The sequence below is a fragment of the Oratosquilla oratoria genome, chromosome 2 (genome assembly GCF_046742065.1).
Source record: "Oratosquilla oratoria isolate Oo_2021 chromosome 2, ASM4674206v1, whole genome shotgun sequence".
Lineage (NCBI taxonomy): Eukaryota > Metazoa > Arthropoda > Malacostraca > Stomatopoda > Squillidae > Oratosquilla > Oratosquilla oratoria.
Genome location: NC_134778.1, coordinates 66,757,708 through 66,767,707, shown reverse-complemented (window position 1 = coordinate 66,767,707; position 10,000 = coordinate 66,757,708).

Genomic DNA, 10,000 nt, shown 5'->3' with positions numbered 1-10,000 from the left:
TCCAACTTTTCTCCCCCCACCCCCCACTCCATTCTGGACTGCTTATTCCTATCTCCCCGCTCCCCCCCCATTTCCTTCCCACCCTTCCTCTCTCCTCTATCTCCCCACTAAATTCCTTTTCCTCATCCTTTTGCCTTTCCTCACTTTCCTAAACTCTTCCATTCGCACCTTTACCCCAAATTGTCTTGTTACTTTACCTCCCATCTCCTCACTGTATCCTCCCCTCCCTCCCCATTTTGTGGGGGATTCTCTATTCACCCTTTTTAACTACCCCCCACTTCTGCCCAATCCCACTCCACGCAATTTTCTTTCAATGAACTCCTATCCTACCCTCCCTCTTCCCACCCACTCCCTCTAACTCCTACCTTACTCCCTTCTCCCTACAAACTCCTCCCTCTCTCCCTCCCTCCCCCCCAACTCCTTCCCCACCTCAGTCCCTGCCTTCCCACTCTCCTCTCTGCCCTTATTTTCCTTCTTGAGCCTCGAGAGCTCTTCTTTCTTAGACCTTCGAGAGTCCTTCCTTCTGGGGTCTTCAGGAGTTCGTCTTTGACGTCTCGAACTCATTCTTCGGCGTCTTCTGGACCTCACGAAGCGCCTTTGTGGTCTTCGGCCTCTGAGGTTGAAGAGGTCTGCCAGAACTCCTCTTTCACTTCCTCCTCCTCCTCCTCCTCCTCCTCTTCCTCCCTCTCCTTTTCTCTATCTCCTCTCTTCCTTCTTCTCCTTTCCTTTCTCTAAATCCTCTTTCTCCACTTCCTCCGCCTCTTCTCCCATCCTCTTTCTCCTGTTCACTCTCCTCGTTCTCCTCATCCAACTCCTCTTCTTCTTCCTTCTTCTCTTCCTCCCCATCCACCTCCTTTTTCTTCTCCTCTCCTTCTCTTCCTCCTAACTATTTTCATTTTCTTCCGTCTCCTCCTCCGCCAATTTTTTCCTCCTCTTTTTATCTTTTCCTCTCCTCCTCTTCCTACTCTTACTTCTCTCCCTCCTCCTCTTTCTCCTCTTAATCCTCCTTCTCCTCCTCCTCCTTCCATTCCTCCTCCTTGTCCTCCTCCCAGTTTTCTTAGAACTAGTACAACTACTACTCAAATGCTGGTATCACTACAATAGTCTCCATTATTATAATTACTGTTAGTATTACTATAACTATTCCTACTAATACAGCCACAATTACTCTCTTTCAGTCATCATCCCTTCTTCTTCTTCCTTTTTCCTTCCTTCAGTTTCGTTTCATCTTTCTCTTCCTTCTCCTCCTCTTCTGCTGTTCTTCCTCCTGCTGCTCTTTTCTTCCTTCTCCACTTCTGTTGTTCTTCCTCCTCCTCCTCCTCCTCCTCCTCCTCACCTACTCCTTCAGATGATTTGTTGTATCATCTTTTATTTGATTAAACAGTGGTGGCGGCAAGTATGTGTACAATCAGGAGGAGGAGGAGGAAGAGGAGGAGGAGGAGGAGGAGGAGGAGGAGGAGGAGGAGGAGGAGGAGGAGGAGGAGGAGGAGGTGGAGAGCAGGCGATAGTCATAGGAGGAAGAGGAGGAGAAAGATGCCCTTCCCATTCCCTTCCGATAAATTTCCGATGATTCTCGATAATTTCCGATCATTTACGATTCCCTTCCGATCCTTTTCCGATTCTGTCCGGATATTTACGATTCAGTTTCAGTCTCAGTTTCAGTTTCAGTTTCAGTCTCAGTTTTCAGTTTCAGTCTCAGTTTCAGTTTCAGTTTCCTACACTTTCCGAACATTTTCGATTCCCTTTCGATCCTTTTCCGACCCCTTTCCGATCATTTCTGGTTCCATCCGATCCTTTTCCGATCATTCCTGATCATTTCTGAAGACTTACGATTCCTTTTCGACTCTTTTCCAATCATTTTTCGATCCTTTCCGAACACTTATGATGCCCTTCCGACCCTTTTCTGATCATTTCCTATCATTTCCAGACATTTTCAATTCCCTTCCAATCCTTTCCAAATATTTCCGATCCTTTTCCAATCTTTTTCCGATCCCTTTCCGATCATTCCCGATTACACTAGTCAACAAAATGAAACTTTTTTTAATCATCAGAGTTGCAAACTAACTTTTTTGTGTTAATTTTTTATGCTGATTAAGAATCTGAAGTCCGTTTTTCCCTATCAGGTCACATTTAAATGTTACAGATACCTGTTATTTTAAAGTACAGGGAATGTAAAGCATATCTATAAGGTATATTGAATACAAGATATGACACTTCCATGGCATTTTATTGTACAAAATCAAAACTGTTTTGCACAAAACAAAGTTAGAATGTACTCTAAAGGATTACCACTTAAAATTTTTGAGATTTGGAATTTCTTTGGTGTTTTTTCTGAGGGTCATCCCTGTATAACATCCAGCAGTAGTCAGCTAACATTCCTGCATTCCAAAATCCTTGATACCGTTGTTCCATTGATGCAATATCTTGATGGAAGCGTTCCCCTTGCTCATCAGATACTGCCCCAAGGTTTTCTGGAAAAAAGTCCAGGTGTGAATCAAGAAAATGTACTTTCAGTGACATCCGACAGCCCATTGCAGCATAGGAGTCTAGAAGACATTTCACGCCATTTCTAAACTCTGGAGATTTCTTGTTGCCTAGGAAGTTTTCACAGAGCCATTTGAAAGATTCCCAGGCTTTAAGCTCAGTCTCATCCAGTGTTGTGAGGAAGTTGTTGTCCTTCAGGAGTTCCTTTATCTGCGGACCTACAAATACGCCTTCCTTCAGTTTTACCTCAGTGATTTTTGTAAACTTAGCCTTCACGTATTCAAAACTTTCAGAGTTTTTCCTGGCAAGTGTCTTCACGAATTGTTTCATGAGGCCAAGCTTTATGTGAAGAGGGGGAAGGAGAACATTTTCTGGGTTTACAAGTGGCTTACTCTGGACGCTAGAAACCCCGGTTCATATGATTTTTGTGAAAAATGCTCAACTCAGCTATCTAAAATCATAACGATGAACATGAAATTACATAATGTACACAATTGGTTATGAAATGCCAATCAGAACTTGCCTGTATAAGACGATTACATGTAGCGATGATCCTGATCGGCGTTATATGCCTCTCTTATCTCATCAGAAAAATTGTGCCTGATAGAAGGAAACCGATTACATTTTCGAAATCAGCGGACAAAACTACATATTAACCACATAAAATCCCTGATGAAAAATTGCTGTTGACCAGTGTTATATGAACGCATGCAGATATGGGTCCCTTGGAGCCTACCCTCATTCAGCGATAAAAAAGAAAGAAAAACAAAACAAAAAATCTGCAGTGCACATTACCGCGCTGAAAGAATTAACTTGGAGACAATTTTTTTTTTTTTTTTTTTAATAGTCTCCAGTCCAAACTTAAACCATTCGATAACTATAAAAAGCAACTACATCCGCCTCTTCCCGTCCAACCCTAACTCAAACTTTAATAATTTTCTTTCTTCTTCTTCTTCTTCTTCTTCTTCTTCTTCTTCTTCTTAGAAAGAGAAGAGAGAGGGACGCCGACCAATCCTTCCCATCTTAGCCCATCCATTCTTGAAGTGTCCTTCACTAGATTAAATACAACTAGAAAGTTCGAACCGAGTTAGGACCGACTTTTTAGAACCGAGTTTTTGGACCGAGTTCTTAGACCTATGTAAGGGGTCATTCTTTATGTACAGCGGTGACCAAAAGTCTCTACACATTCTTCATGTACAGCGGGGACCAAAATTCTCTACACTCGTAATGATTCTAGCCAAGTAACTAGATAACCAGCGCCGATAACCAGCGCTTTTATCCTTTGAGAACACCGAAGACGGGGGAACCATAAAAGCTGTCAGGAGTCTTCATAGAATTAATAACGCGTGACACTGGTCCGTAGGGGTGTCAATACCCGTTCAGTGTTGTTTCCTTGAGTGGAGATTCTCCATAGCAATGTAGAAAGGGCCTTACACCAGGAGACGCCTAGCGGAGCGCGAAGCCGCCACCTTTGCCCTGGGTGTTTGGGGCAAAGGCTGTTTTGATAAGCTAAGAGAAACCTAGCATCCTAGAGAGGTTAGATATATCTATAGATATTTTATTCTGGTTAATCCTACCTCGCTGTTCCTTCTGCTGCAGCGAGACATCTCATTTTTTTTTTTATATTATCATCTTTTTATTCTTTTATTTATTTGTTTTTATTTATATTTTTATTTATTTATTTTATCTACATTTGTTTACTTATTCGTTTATATAAAGTTTTATTCTTTTATTTATTTACTTATTTATATATCATTTATTTGTCTATGCATTTATTAATTAATCTATTTATTTATTCATTAGTCCATAAATTCATGTATCTATCATTTAATCAGTTTATTTACTTAAATTTCTGTATCTATCATTTAATCAGTTAATTTATTTATTTACTTATCTGTTTGTATATTTACTTATTCCTTTACTTGTGTATTCACCTACTTTTTATTTATGTATTTATATATTAATTTATTCAGCCATTTGCTTATTAGAAAACGTCCCTGGTGAAGGAGCTTAGTGAATAAGGGACAACAAGACTTTTTGTGTTGATTGTACAATCACACCTTTTCTTGTCGAAGGCGATTTGTAAGCTTTATTCTGGCTGCCGTCAGACGATTTCATTAGCTTGAGAAAAAGGATAGTCAAAGCCACAAAGGCATCTTTGTCGTGTGGTCCATAATTTATACAAAGGATTACAAAGGAGACCTTTTGGTCCATAACTAGGTCAGATGCAATATATATATATATATATATATATATATATATATATATATATAATAATGATGATAAATAAACTACAAAGGAGGAGCATGCCGACAGGAGACCTTTTGGTCCATAACTAGGTCGGATGCAACAAATTTGTATATAATAAGCCCACCGGCTTCGCCGGCCCTGCTCCGCAGGGGGCTTTTGCGCTTCGCGCAAGAACTCAAGGGTCTAAAAGAACCCAATTGTCTAAATGATTTCTAGAATCATAAAGATCTAATGGTTCTCAAAGATTTCGAGGATCTTGAAGCTCTCAGCGATCTAAAGACCTTAGGCTCTATCGATCTCAAGGATCTAAAAGATCTCAAGGATTTAGAAGATCTCAGGATCCAAAAGATCTCAAGCATCTAAAAGATTTCAGGGATCTAAAAGATCTTAAGAATCTAAAATATCTAGACGATCTAAAAGATCTCAAGCATCTAAAAGATTTCAGGGATCTAAAAGATCTCAAGAATCTAAAAGATCTAGAGGATCTAAAATATCTCAAGAGTCTAAAAGGGGTGTCCCGCTTTTCGTAGTGTGCGCGACCGAAACGGGAAACGAATCAAAAACGGGTCAAGGTTTAAAAATTATATTATTGAATAATGATAAATAAATAAATGAATAAAATATAATAAATAAAATAAGTAAATTAATAGATAGGTAAAGTTAAATAATAAACAAACAGGTAAATAGTAAATGATAAAGAATTGACAGAAATAATAATAAACAAACAGACAAATAACGAACCAATAAGAAAATAATACAAAATAAGTGGCAGGGATTACAGTATCTATGAAGTTTAGTGAATCATTGTAATACCTTGGTGAGATGTTCTTGCGAGGAAAGAAGAGATGGTGAAGTGTCAATCAAGACGATTTCGCCGTTTTAGGTTAGGTTAGGCTCAGTTTGGTTAGGTTAGGTTAGATTAGGTTAGGTTAGATTAGGTTAGGTTAGGTAAGGTTAGATTAGGTTAAGTTAGGTCAGGATGGGTTAAGTTAGGTTTTCAGCTCTGCAGACTCGAGTGTAATCCCAAGACTCACCAGTGACTGCCACTTGCCCTAGCTGCCTCAACATATAGGGTAGAGGGGACGATTTGGGTTGCAATTCAGTTTCCTGGTGTAAGCTTTTCTACTTTTTTTTTTAATATTTTATTCAGGTTAGAACCTTCTTCTTAGTTGTGTGTGTGTGTGTGTGTGTGTGTGTGTGTGTGTGTGTGTGTGTGTGTGTGTGTGTGTGTGTGTGTGTGTGTGTGTGTGTGTGTGTGTGTGTGTGTGTGTGTGTGTGTGTGTGTGTGTGTATGTGTGTGTTTCTGATTCACCATGGTCTTGGATCACGTGATGGACACGTGATCAACAACTATTTCCCTCCAGGAAGAGAGCTCAGAGATCATATATGACCGATCTATGGGTAATGCTGTGATCTTACACGCACACACACACACCCTAACTCCCCACTCACGAGAATTCGAGTAACGATCCGCAGCGCAGCGATACTGAAATTATTTTAGCACTGGGCGGCATTCGAACCCGGACCGCCGTTGTGGCAGCCAGGAACTCTACCCCTGCGCCATGAGCCGTGTGTGTGTGTGTGTGTGTGTGTGTGTGTGTGTGTGTGTGTGTGTGTGTGTGTGTGTGTGTGTGTGTGTGTGTGTGTGTGTGTGTGTGTGTTTGGTGTGTGTGTGTGTGTGTGTGTGTGTGTGTGTGTGTGTGTGTGTGTGTGTGTGTGTGTGTGTGTGTGTGTGTGTGAGTGTGTGTGTGTGTGTGTGTGTGTGTGTGTGTGTGTGTGTGTGTGTGTGTGTGTGTGTGTGTGTGTGTGTGTGTGTGTGTGTGAGTGTGTGTGTGCGAGTGTGTGTGTGTGTGTGTGTGTGTGTGTATGTGTGTGTGTGTGTGTGTGTGTGTGTGTGTGTGTGTGTGTGTGTGTGTATGTGTGTGTGAGTGTGTGTGTGTGTGTGTGTGTGTATGTGTGTGTGTGTGTGTGTGTGTGTGTGTGTGTGTGTGTGTGTGTGTGTGTGTGTGTGTGTGTGTGTGTGTGTGTGTGCATGTGTGTGTGTCTGTGTGTGTGTGTGCATGTGTGTGTGCATGTGTGTGTGTATGTGTGTGTGTGCGCCCGTGTGTGTATGTGTGTGTGTGTGTGTGTGTGTGTGTGTGTGTGTGTGTGTGTGTGTGTGTGTGTGTGTGTGTGTGTGTGTGTGTGTGCGCTTGTGTGTCTGTGATTCACCATGGTCTTGGATCACGTGTTGAACTCGTGATCGACAGCTATTGCTCTCTCTGAAATCAGAGCTCATATGTGCCCGATCTATGGGTAATGCTGTGACCTTACACGCACACACACACACCCAACTCCCCGCCCACGAGAGTTGGAGTAACGACTCGCAGCGCAGCGATACTGAAATTATTTCAGCCCTGGGTGGGATTCGAGCCCGGACCGCCGTAGTGGCAGCCAGGAACTCTACCACTGCGCCACGAGTCGTGCGTGTGTGTGTGTGTGTGTGTGTGTGTGTGTGTGTGTGTGTGTGTGTGTGTGTGTGTGTGTGTGTGTGTGTGTGTGTGTGTGTGTGTGTGTGTGTGTGTGTGTGTGTGTGTATGTATGTTTTGTATGTGTGTGTGTGTGTGTGTGTGTGTGTGTGTGTGTGTGTGTGTGTGTGTGTGTGTGTGTGTGTGTGTGTGTGTGTGTGTGTGTGTGTGTGTGTGTGTGTGTGTGTGTGTGTGTGTGTGTGTGTGTGTGTGTGTGTGTGTGTGTGTGTGTGTGTGTGTGTGTGTGTGCGCGTGCGTGTGTCCTGCAGCAGGTTATCTGACCTGTCAGAAAGCTATAACTTCCTCCCTCCCTCTCTCCCTCCCTCTCTCCCTCCCTCCCTCCTTCACGTCATCTCCATCCTTACCGCTATCTCACCATTCCCTTCCTTCCTTCCTCCTCTCCCTTCCTCCCCACCCTCCCCTTCTCCCTCTTCCTCTTCCCCTTCCTCAATCAGTTCATCCCCTTCTGTTCCTCTCCCTCCCCTCTCTTCCTTACTCACGCTCTCCCCTTCCCGCCTTCCCCTTTCTTATTTCCTACCTTCTTCCTTCCCTCCTTTCTCCTTCACTCCCTCCCCTTCCCCTCCTTCCCTCCCTCTCCTTCCCTCCACATCCTCCTTTCTCTCTTCGGTTCCATCAGAGAGAATTGATCTTGACAAAGTTGCAATATTTCTCGCGGTTTCCGCTCTCCCCCATCCCCCCATTACCCCCTCCCCCACCCCCCACCTTTGGATCGAACCGGGAAGCAATTTGGATTCCTCCCTTTCATCGAGAAACGGTTCCCGGGAGCTGCTTTGACTCAAAATACATATTTTCGGGACCTCTTAACAACTCTTTTGATTATTGTCCCTTTTTTCTGTTTTCCTTTTTCTTTTTTTCTTTTTGTATTTTCCTTTTTTTTTTTCTTTTTTCTTTTTTCGTTTTTTTTTCTCAACTTTTTTTAATCCACCGTTGATAACGCTCTGACTATTTCTGGCTCAGCAATTTCTTTTTTTTTAATGTGACATACATTTTGGATTCTACTGAAATCTAATACTTTTTTCATTCTTCCTTTTTTTTAATGCCTCGTTTTGTTTTGTTTTTGTTCAATGATTTTCTATACATTTTTGTATATTTCTTTTATAGTTTCACACACATTTTAGGTTCTAGAATCCCACAGGATTTATTTTCTACTAATATTTCTATCACCATTACTTTATTAATTTTCTTACAAATCTCCATCAAGGAATTAAATCCTATGCTTATTGAGACACCATCAGCTCAATAAAATCGTCTTGCATCATCCAGAATAAAGACTTTGAAGTCCATCACCGTAGCGAAGGGGCCTTTCCAGACCAGCTTCAGCCCCTTCCAGACCAGCCTCAGCCTCTTCCAGACCACGACTTGTCCCTTCAGGTGAATAAAATCGCCTGACGCTAGCCAGAATAGAAGTATTTAAGAACACCACGGGAATAAAGGGGTTGACCACGTTCATACTCTTCCTCCTCTTCCTCTCTCTTCCTCCTCTTCCTCCTCCTCCTCCCATCTCCTCTTCCTCCCCCTCCTCCTCCTCCTCCTCTTCTCCCCTCCTCCTCTTCCTCCCTCTTCCTCTTCCACCCTCCTCTTCTTCCTCCCTCCTCCTCCGCCTCCCTCTTCCTCTTACTCCCTCCTCCTCTTCCTCCCTCCCCTCCTACTCTTCCTCCTCCCTCCTCTTCTTCCTCCCTCTTCCTCTTCCTCCCTCCTCCTCCTTCTCCCTCCTCCTCTTCCTCCCTCCTCCTCTTCCTCCTCCTCCTCTTCCTCCCTCCTTCTACTCTCCCTTCCTCCTCTTCCTCCCTCCTCTTCTTCCCTCCTCATCTTCCTTCCTCCTCCTCCTCCTCCTCCCTCCTCCTCTTCCTCCCTCCTCCCCCTGCTCTTCCCTACTCCTCTTCCTATTTTCCCCTCCTCTCCCTACTCTTCATTTCCTACCTCATCTTTCTTTCCCTCTTCCTCTTTTCCTTATCCTCCATTCTCCCCTCCCCCCCTATTCTCTCTTCTCCCGTCCTTCTTACCCTACTCTCCTTCCTCTTCCATTTCTTCCTTCTCTTCCTATTCTCCCTCTCCTTCCTCTTCCCCTTCTCTCCCCTTCCCATCCTCCTTTCCCTCCTCTTCTTTTTCTCCTTCCTTTCCTTCCATCCCTCCTCCTCTCCCTCTTCTTTCTCCTCTTCTCTGTCTTACCCCTATCCTCCACTGTTTCCCTCATCTCATTTTTCTCCCTCCTCTTCTTTTTCCACACCCTCCCCTCCTCCTCCTCCTCCTCCTCGTCGTCCTCTTCCTTTCTTGAAGGTCTTCCCTCCCCAACAATAAACTCCTTAATCTCCAACAATTCCTCCTAAATCCCTTTCCTTTATACTCTTCCCCTCCATGTACTCCTCCATTCCCTTCCTCCTCCTCCTCCTCCTCTCTCTCTCTCTCTCTCTCTCTCTCTCTCTCTCTCTCTCTCTCTCTCTCTCTCTCTCTCTCTCTCTCTCAACCTCACTTTCCAGGAGACTCATCCAGAAAGCCTTACTCCACAAAAAAAAAGAAAAAAAAGAGAGAGAGAAAAAACAATATATAATTCTCAAGAAAAGAAAAGAAAATGACCCCACACACAAAAAAAAAAATATCCAGACAAAAAAAAAAAAAAAAAAAAAAAAAATGGCATCACCCAAACAAGGAAGTTACATGTTGATGGCACCGCACGTGTCTTCAACTGACTCAAAATTTCTAAAAAAAAAAAAAAAAAAAAAAAAAAAATCGCCAGCGAG